The 20,317-nt window shown below is 43.8% G+C and overlaps 1 protein-coding gene and 1 long non-coding RNA gene across 23 annotated transcripts in view; one reads left to right on the top strand and one right to left on the bottom strand.

Annotated features, from left to right (window-relative positions):
• Positions 1-20,317, bottom strand: part of nfixb (nuclear factor I/Xb) — a 165,634-nt gene that overhangs the window by 43,780 nt on the left and 101,537 nt on the right. The window lies entirely within an intron of this gene.
• The window catches only part of LOC120573986, a 43,083-nt gene continuing 30,845 nt past the window's right edge, over positions 8,080-20,317 (top strand). For both annotated transcript variants that reach the window (XR_005641806.1, XR_005641805.1), the window contains exon 1: positions 8,080-8,556. This is a non-coding gene — a long non-coding RNA (uncharacterized LOC120573986). The remainder of the gene's footprint in view (positions 8,557-20,317) is intronic.

The raw sequence follows: 20,317 nt of genomic DNA, 5'->3' as shown, positions 1-20,317 counted from the left end.
TCGGCTCTTTTATTGGACTTTATTTCAACCTCTTTTTTTTTCCCCCTCCTCTTCTCCTCCTCCTTCACCACCTTCTTCATCCTCCCAACATCCCTCTTCTCCCCCTCCGTTTTCATTCGCAGATTTGGTTCCGGTTTTGGAAAACCACTCATCGTTGCATTCTGATCAGCCCCCCCCCCCTCTGTGCTTCAATCTTCCCCGATCAAACCTCATCCTGGCCCCTGGGTTTCTAAGCCAGTGGTCCGTATTGGACAGTGCTGCCGTTGGGGGCACTGTCCCAGGAATGAGCCCGGCTCACGTTGGCCGAGAAATTAACACGGTTGCGACAGGACGCCACCTTCTCCAAAAAGGTGCCCCTGATTATTTCATGGGAATTGGTTTCATTCGATAATGTACAGTTGAGTGTAACAAGGTAATAACAGGGGATTGGATCAAATCAGCGTTGCGGTTCCACAGTGTTCCTGCTGAGCCATTAGGCCATCCAGAACCGGCGCTGCACAGCTGAGTCATCCACTCTGACTTTACCCCTTCATTAGCCCTTTCACTTACCTATCTTCTAATGTGAAATCCTGCTCCATTATCTTTGTTTTTGTCATATTTAGAAGGATTTTCACACTGGAGACAAAGCTAAAGTTGGCGTAGGTCTGACGTGAGTTGGTTTGGACTCAAGACTACATCTAAATCACTCTAGAGAAAGGGGTTTCCAAGGTTTATTTAGGCCAGGGGGGCCCCTCAGCTGAAAGAGAGACATATTTTGGATAAAATGGAGTTGCATTTTAAACTGGGCCTACAATAACGTGCAGGGCGGTCTAAAGCCTTTACACATACCTCTTTTTAGCGCATAGACTACTAAGCTATTAAAATAATCATTGACATATTCATATATTTATACGTCATGTTTTATTGTTAAACATACATGTGGCACAGCAAATCCTTAAGCGTAACTGTATCTGTGGATGTAGTGGCTAACATACTTGTGGTCCAGTAAGCCTATCCTCAATGTTGTGTAAATGGAAAGTTTTTTTCATGAATAGGCTAATTTATCTTTGCTAATAATATGTTTGATGTTAATGTATAGTTTCAGACATATTTGAATTTTTTTTTTTTTTATTAAAACAAAAAAAAAAAAGATTATCAAAATCATTTTTGCACCCTCCCTGCAGTAACTCTGAGGACCCCCCCCGGTTGAAGATCTCTGCTCTAGCAAATGTGTTACGTTGAAATTGGTTGTCGCACATCCCAAAATAATAGCGTAACAAACTAAAAAAGGAGTAAATAAAAATGCTGTATTGTTGCATTGATGCACGCTCTCTACTTCCAGTCGGGTTTAGTTTCCTTGATAGAGATGATAATCTTGTATTAGCATCTTTACAACAAGGAGCTCTGTGCTTTACGGCCTTATTTCTGACTTTTAAGGCGAATATTAACTAACTAAATACAGATTACATGATTGTTAACATCCTCTGAGCACTCATTGCCCAAATCTGTTGCTCGTTAAAATTTTGAGCGCCTGGTAATAATGGAATCATTGAAGGCGACTCAAATGAGTGTACCAAGAGTTTTATCAACTCTTATACTGATTTTGGCAGCATTAGTAGATATTTTAGTGAGTAAATCAAGCTGAAACAATAAAAGGGAGGGGGACCAGAATAGGATTTAATGAAGTGAGTTGGACATGTCTCCCCATTGGAAATTATGCTCTTCATCCATTGACCAAAAATACCTAAATAAATTAAAAAAAAAAAAAAGTCCCTGAATTTGTTGAGTGACTTATGTCGGCACATGTTGTCGACGTTCAGGCTTATTATGAATAACTGCCTGCCTTGTTCTAAAAGGGACTGGAAAGATGGCCCATTAACTGTCAATGGAGCAGCTCATTTCGCTTACAAATCAGAGCTGAGCTTTCAAAAAAGATTGTAGGAATAACACTCGGGTGTTTTCTGTTTTCAGGATGAATTTTTTCCCTCCGCTATTTTTGGCACTTCCCTGGGAAGTTTATTTGGCTTCCATATATCCACACCCTCCCTATTAAACCAGTGATTCCTCGAGCAACTACGGTGGTGTCAACAAAGTAGCAGTTAGGCTTGCAAATCCCCGTCTTTTTCGAGAGTCTACATAATCGATCTTTGTTCCCACATTCAGTGTAAAAAGGGACAATAGTGCATCTCTGTGTAGTTCACTGAATACCTGGTATGTAACTCCATGTGACAGCACAACATGGGGGCGATGTGATTAATCGTGAAATGTGTTTTCTGCGCTGGTAGTGCTGAAGTGTGAACGTGTGGGCGTGAGACCATAAATACATCGCTCGGTGGTTATGGATGTGCGATTGTGTCTTAATATATGTGTATGATAGTGTATATTATAGTGTAAAAAAATAAATAAAAAATATCTGGAGAGCACATGTTGAGGCACAGTTGGAGATAAGCGTGTAAACATCTGTGACTGAGCGGCAGAGTGTAGGAGGGAGACAGCGTTCCTTTTATTAAAACATGTAAGCATGCGTGTGCATCAACATGCAGAGCTGCTCGTGGGAGTATTTGCACGTGCATGCTCCCGAGTCGGTGTCTATATGTGGGAAAGTAAAAAAAAAAAATGTGTGAGAGATAATTCTGCGTTAGATGCACATCTGTTTTTCTGTGTGTGTGTGTGTGTGTGTGTGTGTGTGTGTGTGTGTGTGTGTGTGTGTGTGTGTGTGTGTGTGTGTGTGTACACCGCGTGGCCGCCTGGCCCGAGCCCTGTGCCAGCAAGGAGCAGGTGTGGGGAGGCAGCCCTGTATTGCCCGTTGCCCATCTGCGTGGCCGTCTGTGTGCCGCCTGCGCCCTCTCCGTGCCAACGCCTCACAGAGCCGGGGAGCCAGGGGGTGAGATTGGGGGGTGAGGAGGGGTGAGTGGGGCCTAAAGGGAATCAACCATGGGAGAGAGAGGAGGACAGGGGGTAGAAGGATGGAAGGGGTGTGGAGGGGCAGGCTGGCTGGCTGGCTGCCCATGTATACCCCCACCCCCCCCACACTCCTCCTCTCTCCCCCCTCTGCCCTGTCCCTTTTATCTTCTATCTGTGCCTATGCTGATGAGCTGTGATGTACAGGGAGAGATAGACAGGGAGGGAGAGAGGGAGGGAGGAAGAGGGACACACAGACTGAGCAAAGTCTCTTTACCACCCTGCATGTTCTCAGGGTAGCAAAGTGCTGTCTGTGCTGCATTGACTACGTTTACATGCACATAATATTCAGTTTTTTTGGCCTTATTCCAAAAAAAGACAATATTGCGACTAAGCTGTTTACATGGCTAATGAAAGTGAATATTCCACTAATATTCTGGTTTACATGTAGCCGTGCAAAAATAGGATTTCTTTCCAAAAGTTTTCCAGCGGTGGCGGAGTTGTCCGAAACGCAGCGTCCCTCTTTCATTCCTTCAGCCACCTTCTTCGCGATGTTTGTGCATTTTCCAAAACCTGTTGACGCCCAAGTCTTTTTATAATGTTTAGTAGTAGGTGTGTTTCTCCTTCTTTTCTTTCGGGCGTGCAGCTCTACCCCAGCCTTGCAAACGGCTGGCTGGTTGGTTTGTGTATAACAACCGACAGCAACGCACGGGGCGGACCGTGAGTCATAAACTGGAAAGAGGCTGTAAACTACAGCTGGGCGATATGGACAAACTCAAATATCACCATATTTTTGACCAAATACATCAATGTCGATATTGTAGGGTTGACTATTGGTGCTTTCACAAAATATTTACACAATGAGATTTGTGATAAGTAATCCTCAGTAATGTGGATATAATGACTAAGTGGGTAAAGGTAAATAACAGAACAGCTGGAACAGATCAGAAAATATAATGCCTTTACTGTAATGCAGCCTTTAAAATAAAAAGACAACACCTGTGTCATATCACGATATCCAAAATTTAAGACGATATCTAGTCTCATGTATGGATGTCGATACAATATCGATATATTGCCGCAAACTGCTGTGAACCCCTGATTAAGACGCATATTCCGAATGCGCTGTATACATGTCCAAAGAATGCTTTTAAAACCCAAATAATACCGGCCTATGTCACCTTATTCGGAAAATGCTATATCCTGAAAAAAGGCCTTATTCGGAAAATATCCAAACAGAACATGCCATTTACATGACCCGTACCAAAAATCGGAATATTGTCATATTCTGAATAATAGTTGAATATTTGTGTGCATGTAATTATTTTTTTGGGTTGTATGAATATGAAGACGGAGGCCAATAACGGTAACTTCTCTGATTGCGACTCCCCTCTGTGTGTCTTTACCGTTCTATCCAAACGGTCACATTAAACTATGCATATGGAGAGGTGTTATTGCTCCATTTGGCCAGCAGATGTCACTTGTTGGCAGTAGGGGCACAACGCAGCAACACATGTTAAAGAAATCTGCCTCTCGCAGAGGGAAGAGAAGAGAGGAGAAGGGAGAGCAGCGGGAGAGATTTCAGTATGGCTGCCATGGCTTTAGCAAGAAGGGAGGGTGGGGGTGTTGGGGCTGAAAGCCCTCTGGCATATCTCGCTTCAGTCAAAATTCCGACCAACATATAAAATATCTGTGGCTCCAAAGAATTAACTCCAAACGTCAACAGAAATCCCTGAGTATTTTTCATATTGGACTGCAGGTTTGAACGTCTACATTCTGAAAAACTTCAATAGGAGATTTTTTTTGGGGGGTGTTACTGATCACATCCACAGAACATGCTAGATCATATAGAGTCACAGCTGGCCTGGAACTCTCAAAAGTCCAGCCCAGACTTTAAATAGTGGCAGGCTTGTTCAAAGTGCACTGATGATTTGTGTATATCAAGTTTCATACAAACAGAACTGAGTATAAAATGTATAGCACTGAATGGAAGACATGAGCCACCCTGTAGTACCCCCACGTTTCCCATGTTGTGATATCCGTGTGTGTGTGTGTGTGTGTGTGTATCAGGGTCTGGGCACAAGTGGGAATGGGGATCATGTGATGCCAGCCTTTGCCAGGGAATGGGGGAGAGAGACAGAGGAGGAGGAGGGTGGAGGGATATAGGGAGAAAAGGCAACAAAAAAAATGGGGGAAGAGAGGCAGACAGAGGAAAGAGGTGGAGAGACAGGAAAAGAAAGAAAAAAAGAAGTGAATGAGAGAAAGAAAGAAAGGGAGAAGGGGGGGAGCGGGAGGGAAAGAGTGATAGATTGAGAAAGAGGGGTAGAGAGAGAGAGTGAGAGAGAGAATGGGGGTCGGGGCTTTAGGGGAGATTGTGAGAGCTGTGGGAACGTTTTGCCTCGCCAAGAAATGGCGAATGAGAAAGAAAGAGAGACTTGTTGGCAGAGCGGAGGAGGGTGAGGGGGAGGGGGTGAAAGCAGCCTACAGTGGGCACCAGCTAGGGAGCAGGCCCGATCAAACCCAGCACTACGGGGGAGACACACACATACACACAACACCACAGCCACCGAGAGGCAGCGCCATGGCTTTGTAACCAGCCAAATATTCGGAACTACTCTCCCAGTTGACCATAATTAAAACATCTCACACACAGCCTAACCAGGTAAGGTAAAGGAGTGTGTGACTTCACAAAAAAGAAATGACTTGAGACCTGACTTGGGCTGGTAATGTAACGACTCATGATGACTCGGGATGACTTGGGTGTATTCATAAGTTTAAATGTGAGCTGTTAAATGTAAAATAATTAAAAAAGAAATAAATATGTTGTGTAATTTTATGTTGTCACATTCCTGTCTCCAACTACCAAGTGTGCTATACAGCGGCAGCTCCCCGGTATGGGATGTGTCATGATTGGATGACTGGCTGTCAGTCAAATTCCTCACTATGGCAACAAGTGACATCAAAGACCCCTGATGAAGCCTCATTAATCGGACCACCACAACGGGTGCGTCTGTGCCACCAGTAATCACTTTTGGATTTACAAAAATCACGCCATCTTGGGAAAACAGTCATGAGCAGTCAAACCATGAACGCCGTGCAACCAGTAACCAGAAACGTAGCTCAAACACGGCGTTCGTGGTTCGACTGGTCATGACTGTTTTCCAAGATGGCACCCGCATGTAAACATGAACGCTACTGTCTTTATAGTCTATCTTTTTAATAAACTGTCTGTACACTTACAAAGTTCTCAATGCTTCGGTTTACATGTAGGGACCCTCATTATGCTGCTGTTGAAGTGTGGTGCTATTTTGAGCCTTGTTAGTGGTATAGAAATAGCGATTTACCCTCTGCCCCGAAGGCTAGCTAAAAGTACAGTAAATATTGGACTTACAATTGTCAGGTCGGCAACACAACTCCAAATAAATGCTATTGTCTCATCAATGTGTAAATAAGCAAGCTAAAACCCCCAAATAGTTAAAAAAAAAGAAAAACCTTAATTGCGGTTTAAAGACAGGGTTCTAATTCTGTCTCTGTGTTGTTTAGTTCAGCTCTCATGCCAATATATTAGGGGTGGGAATCACCAGAGGCCTTACGATACGATATCATCACGACAACATTATTGCGATTTTAACGATATTGCAATATTCTGCAATATATTGCAATGAATTTACCTTTTTTCCCCAACTTCAAATTTTTCCCAATTTCAAATGATGTCCCCAAAAGAAAACTTTGTCAACATCCGTTTTATCTAAAAAGATACATTTCTCTATTTGTTCATCTCACTTCAATTTTATTGCTGCAAAATGAGATCGTCAAGCAGACAAACTGACCAACCCATACATAATAAAAGATCGATACTTGGCGTCTGTGTATCGATACAGTATTGCCATGGAAATATATTGCGATACTATGCTGTATCGATTTTTTCCCCCACCCCTACAATATATGTCAAAAAGTTAAATCAAAATCCATTTTCTCTTCCCATTTGTTTTTGTTGAGCCATCTTAATCTTGGGGGTGTACACATACATTTACTTCCAGTAGATGTTACTAGAGCTGGACAATATGCCTGAAATCATGGTCATTATATTAAATAGGATATATTCCGATATTAATGTATATAACAATATGGCACATGTATGCCAAAGCATTGAATTGTACTCCACTATTAGGCATCAAATGACACCAAACTTGTCATGGTTGTATTTCAAAAACTAATGTTATGTTTTCATGACAGCTTGCTTGAAATGACACTTTGGACAAAAGATAATATCATACCATCACGGTATATGATTAAACTCTTATGCGAGGAGGTATAAAGGTAAAGGTTTAATGATGTGTGCATGATTGCATTTTGACTGCGTGACGCTCCAAGCCAGACTTTACTTTCAGGCTTCGCGGCAAATGTCACTGGACTAGAGTACAAGCAACATTCACTTTGGAAATGGATGTCGTCGTGAGCGAGCGTTATGTCTTCTCTTCTCACATTATGACAAAATGTCAACAAAATATTGTCCAGATTACGAGACAACATTGTTTGCATCATACTCCGTTTACACCAACAGGCCTTCAGTGTGATCCAGGCTGGGCCAGAGAACACTAACCATTTTATTTTGGGTTTGTGAACTATGCAAATAAATGCTCCCAAATCTATCTGGGGCTTGGAGGACGTGTTTTATGAGGGTTGTAAAGCTCCACACAAACACATAAAGCAGGCCTGTAAAAATAATGTGTGCTCTGCATAAATGCTCATTTGGACTAATGAATTAGGGGAGCGATGAATGGCTGCGTAAAAACTCCACATCCTCCCTGGGTGATGCCAATAGAGGCATAATGTATGATGGGCATGATTTGTAAGCAAGTCTGCATGTCAGTTGTTCTTGCGTATGCTGGTGGGGGGGGTAAGTGTGTTGCTGTGTGTGTGTGTGTGTGTGTGTGTCTGTGTGTGTGTCTGTGTGTGTGTGTGTGTGTGTGTGTGTGCACGTGCATTTCGGCAAGTACTTTATAGTGCCTGACTCATGGCGCTTATCTTTAGACCTTTCAGGTCGGTGTCAAATAAAGAACACCGGGTGAACAGCTCTAACAGATCCGATCTGGAACAACCCACACATAATGCGCCGCAAACGGGAGCACAAACATTGGCTAAATATCCGACTTTTGCTCCGCTAAACTTGGGAGCTGATCTGCATACTTCCTCCTGAGATGGTGGGTGCTTTCCCAAGTAAATCAGAAAGAGGTCCAAAGCAATGAAACAGCCAAATATGCATACCTACAGCACAACATTTTAAAGTTTATTCTTTCAGCTGACAGAGAGAAGAAGAAGAGGAAGAGGAGGAGGAGGAGGAGGAGACAGACACAAATAGAGAAAGAGATCGAGAGTAGCAGATGAGGGCCTGGGGAAAAAAAAAAAAAAAAAAAAAAAAACTATCAGCTAAATGAGGGCACAGATAGAAAGGCAACCTTTGACCACCAGCTGTCTGGAAGTCACCGCCCAGCCGCATTTGTCAGTCTGCGTCCCCAGATGAACCCGACCCAAGGGTCAATGGCTCCCAGCACAGCCGCGTTTGTTTCCGTGTGTGCACACTGCCGTGGTGTCTTCCAAGTGTTTGTATGCGCGCCCATGCGCACGGCTCGAGCTATCTGTGTCACAGCTGGCTTTATCTCTCGGGCAGATAAGGTGAGTAAACAAATGCCCTGTCTCTGACATGCTACTGTAGCTGACAAACGCTCCTGCTTACGCCACATACACCCCCCCTCCAGTATCATGCCCAGGGCACTGGGACATACAATTCAGGCGAGTCCCAGGCTCCAGCTGCAGGCATAGGCCTGAGAGTGAAAGTGCACACAGTTCTTATTAGTCTGCGTATATACCGTATGACCACAAGTAAAAGCGCAGGTTGCTGCCTTGCCTCATATATGAGGAACATATAGTTTTCATGGGCTGACACAAATAAGATTGTGACATATATAAGTGAATCAAAATGCATGTCCATACATGTCACACATAGGGGATTAGCCTAGATCGGACAGCTTATGGCTCCACTCAGGCTCTCCCTCGGTCAAGCTGATAATTGGAGATTTTTTTCCGACCATCTATCAATCCATCTATTAACTTATTAACCCAGATGAAAGCTTTAAAACCCTCCTCCCTCCCCCCTCATCAGAATCAACACGGCGTAAAGAGATTAAACTAGTGCCAATCCACTTAGAGAGTTAAAAAAACAAAACATATTCATCATCAATAAGCATCACTGCCCTCAGCCTTATTATCTCCAAACGCAGCGACCGTGTTCTCAAGTGATGCACTTGAAAATTCTGACCTTTTTTGAAAAACTGACACGCGCTGAAAGTGAATATCAGAGGAGAAAATAAGTCAAAATTAAGTTAAATAAGTAAAAAAATAAAAAAAAAATTACAATAAAATAAGGAGTGTAACACTCTGTATTCTTCAACAATAAATACCGATATCTTTGACCATGACATAGGGCCTGATAATCACGGCTGAAATGTTTACATGAAAAAGACGGGTTTCCATGGTAACACATCAGTTCCACGCATCGCATCTCTGTTCATTTCCAAAACACACCGCTGCAAAAATGACTATTAAGTATATTCATTTGGATGGGAACTCCTGTCAGTCTGTTCCGCCTCTGTAAGAAAAAGATGAAATGTCAGCCCAGCAATGGCTGCCCCCGCTGCCAGCGGCTCTGTGGTATTAAACGGAGAGGATGTTGAAGTCGAGGGGCAGACCAGAGGAGCCTGCATCTGTTTGGCAGTCGCTCAGAAATGTCTAGCCTTTCACACTACGCCTCTGGGATCGCTGGCGAAACTCAGCCAGAAGTTTATGAAAAACAGAGAGAAAGAGGGAACCAGGAAGGAGAGAATAGCGAGGAGGGTGGGAGGAGGATGAGGGGGGTGGGGTGAAGTGATGGAGCGCGAAGGAGAAGAGAAGAATTAGCTAGATGACATGAGAAGACAGGAAGAGAGATAGCGGAGAGGAGGAGGGTGGACAGCTGGAATGAGAAAGGGAACCGGTTTAGATGATGATGATGTGATGTTTTCCATTCTGCTTGCACCGTGCGTGTGTGTGTGTGTGTGTGTGTGTGTGTGTTTGCGCAAACGCGCAGGGGTTCTCCTGAGGCCCCTGAGGAGCCCGAGGGGCCCCCGGTGAGTTCTGAGTGGAGTCAGGTGAGGAACAGGTGTGGCCACACATCAAAACGCATTGCCTGTGACTGTGGTAATCACACACCCTGGACAAAGGACAATGGCAGGTGTCCACACACATGAGTGTTTATGTGATTTATGCATAATCTCAGGTTCAAACCACGTGCGCGAGCAGTGTTTGGGAAGTAACTAGTTACATGTAACGGTGTTACATCATTTAATTACAATATAAAAAGGTAACTGTAATCGGTTACAGGTACTGGGGGGGGGGGGAACGTGTAGTTAAATTAGTTACCTATGAAAATGTTCATGAATCAATTGGGGGTTAGATCTGAATATTTTCTGTAAAAGCTAGGCTACATGTTGAACAGTATTAATTTAGTTGCTTTGCATGTTTTTTGATGTGCACTTCTTTTGCCATTTCCAGCCACAGCAGTTTAGTCAAGTTTGATGCCATTCTGATTCGATTGGTTCTCCTGTTTGGATTTGCAGCGCCGCCCGTCTGACAGTGAAATCGCCTCTCTAGCTGTCCGAGAGTTGCCACTATGGCTACGGATCAAAACACGTTCCAGTGATGGAAATCTAAAAACACATATACAAAAATCTGAGAAGAGTTCGAACATAACCGCGCAATGCAAAGAATATTTGCCAGCGGTCAAAATGCTATTGACGTCGGAAATGTCAGGAAACATCTGCTGAAGCTCACAGTAACTTCAGATGTTTCCTGAGGTTGGGTATTGAAAGTTTTGACGTCGATATAGCATTTTGATCGCTGACATAAGGGTAGGAAAAATTAAGGAAAGGCATGCCTACCATCTGTGTGACATTCAAGGCTTCTAATGTGTATCGAAGACGTAATTTAGCACCATATTTACAGTAGTCTGTGTTGAGTACTGCCGTCAACACTGCCAGGTTTAAACATTTGAAAATGGTCAACAGGTAAAAACATTCATTCGAAATTTTGAAAAGTAATCAAAAAGTTATTAAATGTAACAAGTTACATTACTTTGATAAAGCAATTGGAATAGTCACACTGCTACTACATTTTAAATAGGGTAACTTGTAATCGGTAACCTATTACAATTCCAAAGTAACCTTCCAAACACTGTGCGTGAGGATGCATGACCTTGTGTGTCTGTGTGTGTTTATATATTGTGTACCGTCAGCAGCGCACACACAAACGCCTGTGTATTCCTTGGATTAACATGTGACAGGCAGCCCTGCCTTTAGTCAAGCCCAGTCCTCCACAACAAACCGGCTCCCCAGAGCCCCGTCTCTGCTTCGGTCTCTGTCTCAGCCGTCGCCACGCCTGCACTGTCTGCCTCCTGTCAGCTTCACTGAGAAAATACTCTGCGATTTATAACCAGTACGTGGCGTATCCACACACACACACACACACACACACATATACATCCATGCATCGGGCAGACCAGATGAACGCGCTACTTTATTGTGCATTCAAAGAGTGGTTGCTGTGAAAAAGAAATAGGACATAAAGAGGAGGTAAAGATGGTTTACACGCTCATACAGTTAGTTGAGTTAGGTTGAAGTACTTTGAATTATTTACATTTTTTTTGCGACTGCCTGGCAGAGTACATACAGTACTGACTGTAGATATTACTATTACTATGGATGAGTTAAGCAAGTTCTTAATAACTATTAGCTAGTTACAAAATAGGGTTACACAAAGACTAAAACTACAGAAATGTCTTAGCTGGTTAAGTAATGTGTAACTCAGTGGCTAGGACTAGGGTTTGGGTATCGTTTGGGATTTTTTTCCGATACCGGCGCTAAAGCGATACTTTTTAAAAAGTGCCGTTGCCTAACCGGTGCCTGAACAGATACTTAAAAAAAGAAAGAAAAAAAAGAAAAAGTCCCGGTGTTGGAAGCCTCTCCAGTGAAATACAGTCCCACTTTACACCGTTTAACATTAGCTGTCAGAATTGTAACCATGTTTAATCCAGCTACTAGCTAACGGTAGGCTAATGTTATCTGCTGTCAAGTGTAGTGTTGACTAGCGTCACGTGCAGCGATGCTTCTATTGCCTGTAACGTCCGTTTTCGGAGCATCAGAGAGAGGCGCAGGCATTTCAGTGTCACCGAAATGAGGCACCGAAATCCGCGTTGCTATTCGGTCTGGTAGGTTTCGGTACCAAACCCTAGCTAGGACACATCTGTACTGTCCAGTCAAAAGTTACTGTAGCATCCTAGCTGTAGCATAATCGCAAAAAAAATGACAGTTGTAGAGGCCCTTAGTGATATATATTTAACTTAACTGCAATGTAGGTATGACCCTGCATTACATACAGATGCGTTTTTTAGCTAGTAGTATTCATATAGTTTAGAATGAGCGGAAAACATTTGATTATGCCAACGTAACGGACGCCGTCTAGTCCTGTAGCCCGATGCTATTGGCATAACATGCGTTGTAATTTCATTGTATTGTGTTATGTATGCAAAAATTTAAAATCTTGCCAGTTTACACGTCAGGTCAGCTGCGTCGATCGTATTTCATAGTAGATCTGTTCCCTCTTCAATCTATGCCTCTCCTATATTAGCAAGCTAACGTTGCGACTGGCAGTTAGCAAGTTCCATTCGCTCCGTAAACGGCTACAAATCGCCACTCAGGAAACACTTTCAAACACACGGTTAACACTAGGCTCAGTTTGAACTTCCAAAGACCATTTTTATTTTGTATACAAGAAAGAGACCTGGTCTAAAAATACAGATGGAAATGTGTAGCACACACAACGCCAGAAAGCTTAGACAATCCCTGGAAAGAATCAAAAATGTAATTTGCTTTACTGTTCTGCAACGGTCAACCTTCTTGACCCAAACTGAATGTAATAATCCCCACCCATCTGGTATCTGAGGCAGGTTAAAGCACATTTTTATATATTACTCCGTTCCAGTCTTCTTATATGCTGTACGTCATTTTCCACACAGCTCTAGAAAAAAAAACAGATTTAGAAAGAAAAAAAATAAATAAATACTACTACTTTAGCTGATATGGCCATGAGGACTTAGACCCCAGAGGTTGCCATCTTTCTGCATCAGGGTTTTTCCTGAATAGAGGAATTTTTGGCACCCCCCAAACAGGTTTTAGCCAGGACCAAAAGGAAAATCACCAGCACCAAAATAATAGGGAGAAAAAAAGAAATAAATCAAAATTCAATATTTCTCAGGACCGTTGAACAAGCAGAACATAAACTTGAATAGGTGTGCTAATCTCAGTTTTAACACCCAGAGTCTGGCTGTACCGGACTCTCCTGATGATTTTAATAAGTAGTATTTAAATATAAATTTATAATTTCTTTAGTAGTTTTGTTAATTTGGGTTTCATTTACTCAAGCATAATAGGGATTTTGTTTATACAATTGTCAGAAATAAACCGGCAAATGCATAGATTTCTGTCAAATAAGGTAATGCAGACTCTTTGCCTTTACTGTAAGCGGACCGATCATGCTTACTGTTGTGCGTTATCACCCCCCAAAGGCCCATTCTGAGTCAGGAAAAGCCCTGTGCATGTGTCCCTTTAGTTCCTTTTTTTTTTACCGAGGCACGTGCAATAAAACAATCAAGGCAACGTATTTATGAGGACTTTATAAAGGGCCTCTTCCTCTTAGGTTTGAATCCAGCGCTAGACCCTCGTCAGTGAGAATGTGCACTAACTCAGGCCTGCAGGAGGGAGGTGGCAGCGTATTTATTTTACTGTGGGCTGTATCTGGCCATCATTTTCTCGCACTGCAGATGGAGCGCTGTAAACAGATGCTTGCGGCCCACTCAGATGCAATAGTGCGTCTGAGCTGTGGCTGCAGCAGGGGTGGGGGTGGGAAGAGGATCTGAGGATGCTGAGGTCGGAGGCATGAGAGCAGGGACAGAGTGCGGCTTGAGTTAGCCGTGCTGGGGCTGAGGTTGAGATCGAATCCGGGGATGAAGACGGAGCTAATTTTTGAGGGTTTTACGAGGGAGCGACTTATTTCTACAGCTGGCACAAGTGATGGTGTCAGTAGCCGGGACCATGGGATCGAGGCAGGGCCCCGGCGCGTTGGTCCTCTCTGTGGCCAAAAGAAAGGTTGTTTTGCAACGGTCATAACACAGAGGGAAGCCATATCGGTTCAAGATGCTCGTGCCGGAAAGCTCAACAAACACTGGCGGTGAAGTTTTCACAGAGCCGCGTGGCCTAAAACAAACTGCTGTGGAAAGAACAGAGAGGGGTGGTGGGGGGTGGGAGAAAGGGGTGAGACGGGAAAGAAAAATGAAATGGCGTCTCTGTTAGTTACAGTTGGGAGAGTGGGATTTGCTGCTTTTTTTCTTTTTTTACTTTAATCAAAAGCAGACACGCTCGGCAGTGGAAAAAAGCATGACGAAAAGCAAAGTTCACATGAGCTAAAGGCGGGGACGGCAAGGAGACAAACAAACAGACAACAACTACTGACGAACAGCTGCACAGAGTGCTACAATGACGGCGAGGGAGAAAGAGAAGGAGAGAGAGAGAGAGAGAGCGCACCCTAGTTTGAAATATGGAAAGTCCTCATTTTAGTGCAGTATGGAAATATGGTCCTCATTTCATGATTCAATTCCCACTCCCTCCCTTTTTCCCTCCCTCTCTAACTACCCCTTTGCCTACCATACTCCCTTGCTCTCTTTTGCAGCTGGGTTATAAAAGCCTGTTAAAACACAGGAAGACCAGTAAAATGGATTGAAAAATAGCAGGAGGGCGGTCTTGGGCTGAGTCAGGGAATGGAGCAACTATGAAGAGTGAAAACATGATAGAGAAAGGAAAAGTGAAAAAAAAAAAAAGCCTAGAAGAGAGAAGTGGTATAAACTTTACTTGTTGTAAACTTTACACGTGTGCGCTGGATGTGAATTTACCGTTTCATTCAACTTTCACTGTAGCGTATAAACCCAAAAGGTTAATTCAATCTAACCAAACTTCACAGGTTACTTAGCAAATTTAATTCTTGTTTCAAGTTTTTAAACTTCAACCCGAAGACTTTGAAGTGGAACTTCTTCTGCCGACTCCCTAAATTTCAGTTTTGTGCTTTGCCAGAACGCCATCAGCCATCCTTCACTGTAATCTCAAACTAATTTTTCCTTCATCTTCTCCTCATCCCTTCTTCATCCCTACATTGCGTGTGCAGTAAGACACATGCGACATTCAGGGCTGCTGCAAAGCCCCTTTATGACTGCCTGAAAAGTGACGAGCATCGCGGTCAGCTGCGCTCCCTGTGACCCTGTGGGGGCCTCATCCCGACTTCTTCTCCCATGTCTTCCCATCATACAGGCCTAATCCCAGCGGCTTTACATCTTAAAAACTTTACCCCCCTACGGCTCAGGACCTATGCCAGGGACAAATTAAAAAAAAAAGTTGCCCTAAGAAGCTGAAGAAGCAGGCTTTTCTGTGGAAACTTAACATTAACGCCGCTGACATTATGTGTCCCGATAACACTGAGCTTCAAAGCCATCGCCAGCTTTGCCTGCACATGCTCTTCGGCTTCTTCCAACGCAAAGCCTTGGCCTTAAATCACTCTCTGATGCACACTCTCTACCTTCATCGAGTTCTCTTTTCTTTTTTTTCCCCACTCTGCTAGCCGTAGATGTTATTTTCTTCACTTTCGCTCTGTCCTCCTCCATCAGGTCGTACCCAGTTCTTCTCCACAACTCACTTCCCTCCCTGCTCAAATCACCAAGTTAGGCCAGGCAGTTCATTATTTCTGATTTATGGCCTGTCCGTTTGGCCTGCTTCAAGGAGGAATAAAAAAATCTGGCCTTGGTTGGCGTGGTGATCTGGGGCCAAACCCAAGACCCTCCTCCTACCCTTTTAAAATTTTATATAAAGTCATATCAAATTAAATTTAACAAATATAAAAAAAAAAACTCTCCTGCGTGCCAAGAGCACTACTTTGCGCGCGCAAACACACACACACACACACTTACACACACTTACACACACACACACACTTAAGACTAAACTGCCCTTGATGTACTTGATGTGGCAAGTGTGCTGGACTGTGTGTGTGTGTGTGTGTGTGTGTGTGTGTGTGTGTGTGTGTGTGTGTGTGTGTGTGTGTGTGTGTGTGTGTGCATGTAAAAGCTTGTGTGTGGGGTGAGGGGGGTGACGGGGGTAAAAAGAAACAGGATCATTCATCTCGTGAGAAATTTTGGCCGCGTAAAAATAACGTGTATGAGCACTCTTGCTATAAACCTAAAATAGACAGGGACATCATGTAGCTGTATGTGCATGTGGAGATGCACCATGATTATGTCGGCGGCTGTGTGCGTGTGCATTGTATGCGTGCGTATTGACCCACATCTATTAACCCGCTGCCACAGAGCCAACGCTGCCACCGAATAGAACAGAGCAGGCTGTATTTTTCATGGATCAGGCTCCAATGGTAATACAAAATAATGACGGTTGTGATGTATCAAGGCCCTCAAAGCCTTCCTATCCCTACACGCTCATTGGCCCTTTGGGGATTTCAGTCATTTGAAAATATTTTAAAGAGGCCCGATTGCCCCCAGCTCAGCGGCTCAGAGAAGCCTTAAAACCCTGCAGCTAAATCCCGGGGTTATGTAAGGTAAAGCCCTAAATCTCACCGCGCCTGATGTTACATATTACTGTAATTGCAAATGAAAAAAAAAAAAAAAAGCAGAAGAAAAAAAAAAATACAGTGTGGGGTGGGGGTGAAGAAATGGCAGAGAAAGGGGACATTTTCTAGTGCTAGTGGAGGCAGGAAAGAAGAGGAAAGGAAATGAGGGAGGTGTGAGAGGATGGAGTTGTGGAAAGATCAGGGGAAAGAATGAGAAGAGTACTTCTTTAACACACTGGGGTCCCTGATGCATACTCTCAGGTTCTCCTCGCGCTGTTTGTGGGACACTCTTCTCCTTAAAGGAGAGAGAGCGCGCTCGGAGGGAAAGTAAGAGCACTGGCCAAAACCGTGGACTAAAAAGGAAATCCAATAAAAAAAAAAAAAAAACGTAGTCTGCATTTATCATCTGTCCACCTTGCATCGTCTGTCATCTTCCAACTCAAACCTCCGGGGGCAGATAGAAACAGGCCTACACATGTAAACATGAATGCAAGCCTGAGAAGACATTAAACAAGCCCCATTAAAAGAAACCCACCACGGGCGCCCGGATAGCTCAGTTGGTGGAGCGGGCGCCCATGTATAGAGGTCATTCCCCTTCTCTCTCTCCCCATGTCTTCAGCTGTCCTGTCCTGCCCCCCCCCCCAAAAAAAAGAATTCTAAAAGAAACCCACCATGTCACTTTCAACCATTTTTTCATGGCTGTTCATAGTTTGCGTGTGTTTCCTTTGCATGTATAATCTGAAATGTGAGCGGAGGCGGATCAGGCAGTTAACGTATGATCACGGTGCATGATGCAACGCATCGTCTGAAGATGTAAACAGGCTGTGGAGTCGCTCACATGAGGAGTTTTCTGTAAGAAAAGAGCTTTCCTCAGCGTGCGACACCTGGGAGGCAAATAGCATCTGGAGGTACTTGACTTTGATGGCAAATGTTAAACATCTCCTTAAAATCTGCCAACGCAAAATGAAGGCTTTCAACGTCTCAAATTGCAAAAAAAGTGCTGCTAAATCTCAGTCTTTTACTTTCGTACATAGGAGCATGTTAGTTTACTTTACAGTAAGAAAAAGTACAGCTGAGGCTGATGGGAATGGCAGTTTAGCTAGTAATTTGGTCCTAAATCAAAGTACTGGACAAATTTAAATTCTGACCTGATGGTGGCTCTAAATGAAAGGTGAAGGGGAATCACCAAAATGATTACAATTCATCCTGAAAGGAACGGGAGTTTCTGTACCAAGTCTCATGGCGATCCATCCAATAGCTGTTGAGCTATTTCACTCAAAACTACAAACCTCAACACGAAATGTCGATACTACGGCTAAAAATGTGATGTGGGGGTTTAAGTTCAAGTCCACAGAGAACCAATAGAATAGACTTTAGAGAATGCCTCTGGGAATCATCCCCTAAAGCGGGACCCACACAGCCTTACAGCCGTGTAACCCAGTATGCTGCTATGCCCATTAAACATCATAATGAAATCAAGCCTGCATTACCACTGGCACCAGGGACTGGATTATACCTCGCTGTGGATTAGAGGGCCCGTCGACAGTTCAGGCTCAAGGAAAGATGGAGAGCGCGAGCGAAGAAGAGGGTTGAAGGAGGGGGTGGCTAAATGCCGCTCACGTAGATCACTCGCACTGTCTGTGTCATTGGCTGCCTTCCAAGAGGAGGCCAGTCAACAAAAGGGACTGTGAAAGGAGCAGGGACTGAAATGGGCACTTGCTGTGTAATGGCTGGGGATGTCAGGTAAAACGAGAGGCTGGGTGGCGTTGCTGCGGTGTACAGCAGAAGTCAGGAGATCAAATGGAGGTTTGGGTCAGATGGCACAGGACAAACTGACCGACAGACAGAGTGCAGTGGTCCCGCTGAGGGATCAGCTTTGAAAAGTTGATAATCTGAAGCTGGTCACTGGTTTGAAATCTCCTGAGATGGCAGAGAAAAACGTCAAGTCCGCAAATTATACCATATGCTTCATATGAACAACAAACTGTCTTATGCTGTGTTCACACCGGCTGCTTTTCACGTGAATTGCGTTCCGGGATACCATACGAAGTCAATGCAAAGACGCAAATAGATGGGAATTTTCGGCGGGCGATGCAAATGGCACGACGCGAAGGACGCTTGTTGAAATATTTTTGTTGTTTGCTTGTCATCTTGCGGATAGACCTGACTTTAAGAATTTTTACAAATCACCATGAGGTAGTTATTTTTGGCATATGGGATGATGTTATGAATCCAGACACAACGCCGTTTGGTTTTTCCCGACCTATCTGGAACTTCCACAAAAAGGTACAAAGCAGCAATAGTGGTTATTTTATGACAATGACAATATGTTGTGTGTGCCTACAGCTCTGCACTGGCGCGAGTAACTCAAGTAAACACAAATGATCCCAATATAATCCGGCGATCAAACTTGAGTCATGCAAGTAATGCGATGCAAAGCAAATTTACGCAGCCGGTATGAATACATTAAAACGCACTGTGTCCTTCATCCACGTTTAAAAGGCAAAAGTGTTAATACCTGTTCCGAACTACCACACACAAAGATGGTGCAAAAAACCTACCGTCATAACTTCCAACCGACTCCCTCCCTGATCTCTCTTTTAGAATTCTGTGTCTTTTAAACATCTACAAATTGGGATAATGGAACGTAAATAAAGCAAAAAAAGGGAGCGCTTGAGAGAGAAGTTCCATCATCTCCACACACCTGGCCAACCGCTGTGTAAAGTGGGTATTCCAGGACTGTAAAGTAAATTTATCAGAAAAAGTTGCCCCGTATCAGGTCTTCGGAAATGAGGTTTTAGACGCTGCTCGACAATCCAACAAGCACTTTGTGTGGAGCATACCGAGGCTAGAACTCTTGCCAGTTGCCCAGGCCAGCCACTTTACTGTTTTGGTCCAGCCTCATTGCGTCATTTTCAGCGCAAAAGCTCCAATAAAGCCACTGGGCGCTACCATTCCCAGCACCAGACGACAGACAGACACAGTTAGCGACTAGCTGATGAACGTAGTGGAGCATTTAGTAGCCAGAGAGAGAGATATTCCCCTCAGGAGTCGGTGGAAACCAAAAACAAAGAGTGAATATTGCACTTACATTCATTAGGCGGACACAAACACAACTTTCAAATGAATGCTAATGTTGATCTGTATCTGCTGGATGTAAATAAGCTGCTAACAAGTTCATATCAGTGCTACAAAACGGACGCACCAGAGTCTCAGCACTCAAGCATCCACCGGATTACAAACTGTACTGTATGTCTCGTTCCTCTGTTCCTTCCTAAATGTGAAGTAGGTGCAAAGCAACAGTGCCATCTAAATTACTACTATTAGGAGAAACACAGCTGCATATGAATCCAAGCCAGGGTTCAAGTTCCAGATTTGACTTGAAACGGGAAAAAATGCTACCAAGTCTTACAGTACGTCTCTCTGTGCGATTATAATTACCAAATTCATTTCTTATCAGATCTATCTGCCCTGCTCCGTTTCTCCTCATTATCCTGAAACTCGCCCCCTCTTTTCTTCTCCTTCTGCGCCGTCTTTTCCACTGGAGCTCCTGCCAACATGTGATTTCACTTATCGTCCAGTGAAATTAGAGTGGAGAAGAACTAATGGTCATCTGCCCGTCCCTTTCCCTCCTCTCTCTCCTCACCGTGGCAGGGCTTGATGAAAGGATCTGTATATTTTG

This window comes from Perca fluviatilis, chromosome 15 (genome assembly GCF_010015445.1).
Source record: "Perca fluviatilis chromosome 15, GENO_Pfluv_1.0, whole genome shotgun sequence".
In the NCBI taxonomy this organism is placed as follows: domain Eukaryota; kingdom Metazoa; phylum Chordata; class Actinopteri; order Perciformes; family Percidae; genus Perca; species Perca fluviatilis.
This window is presented reverse-complemented; position numbering and strand designations above follow the sequence as displayed.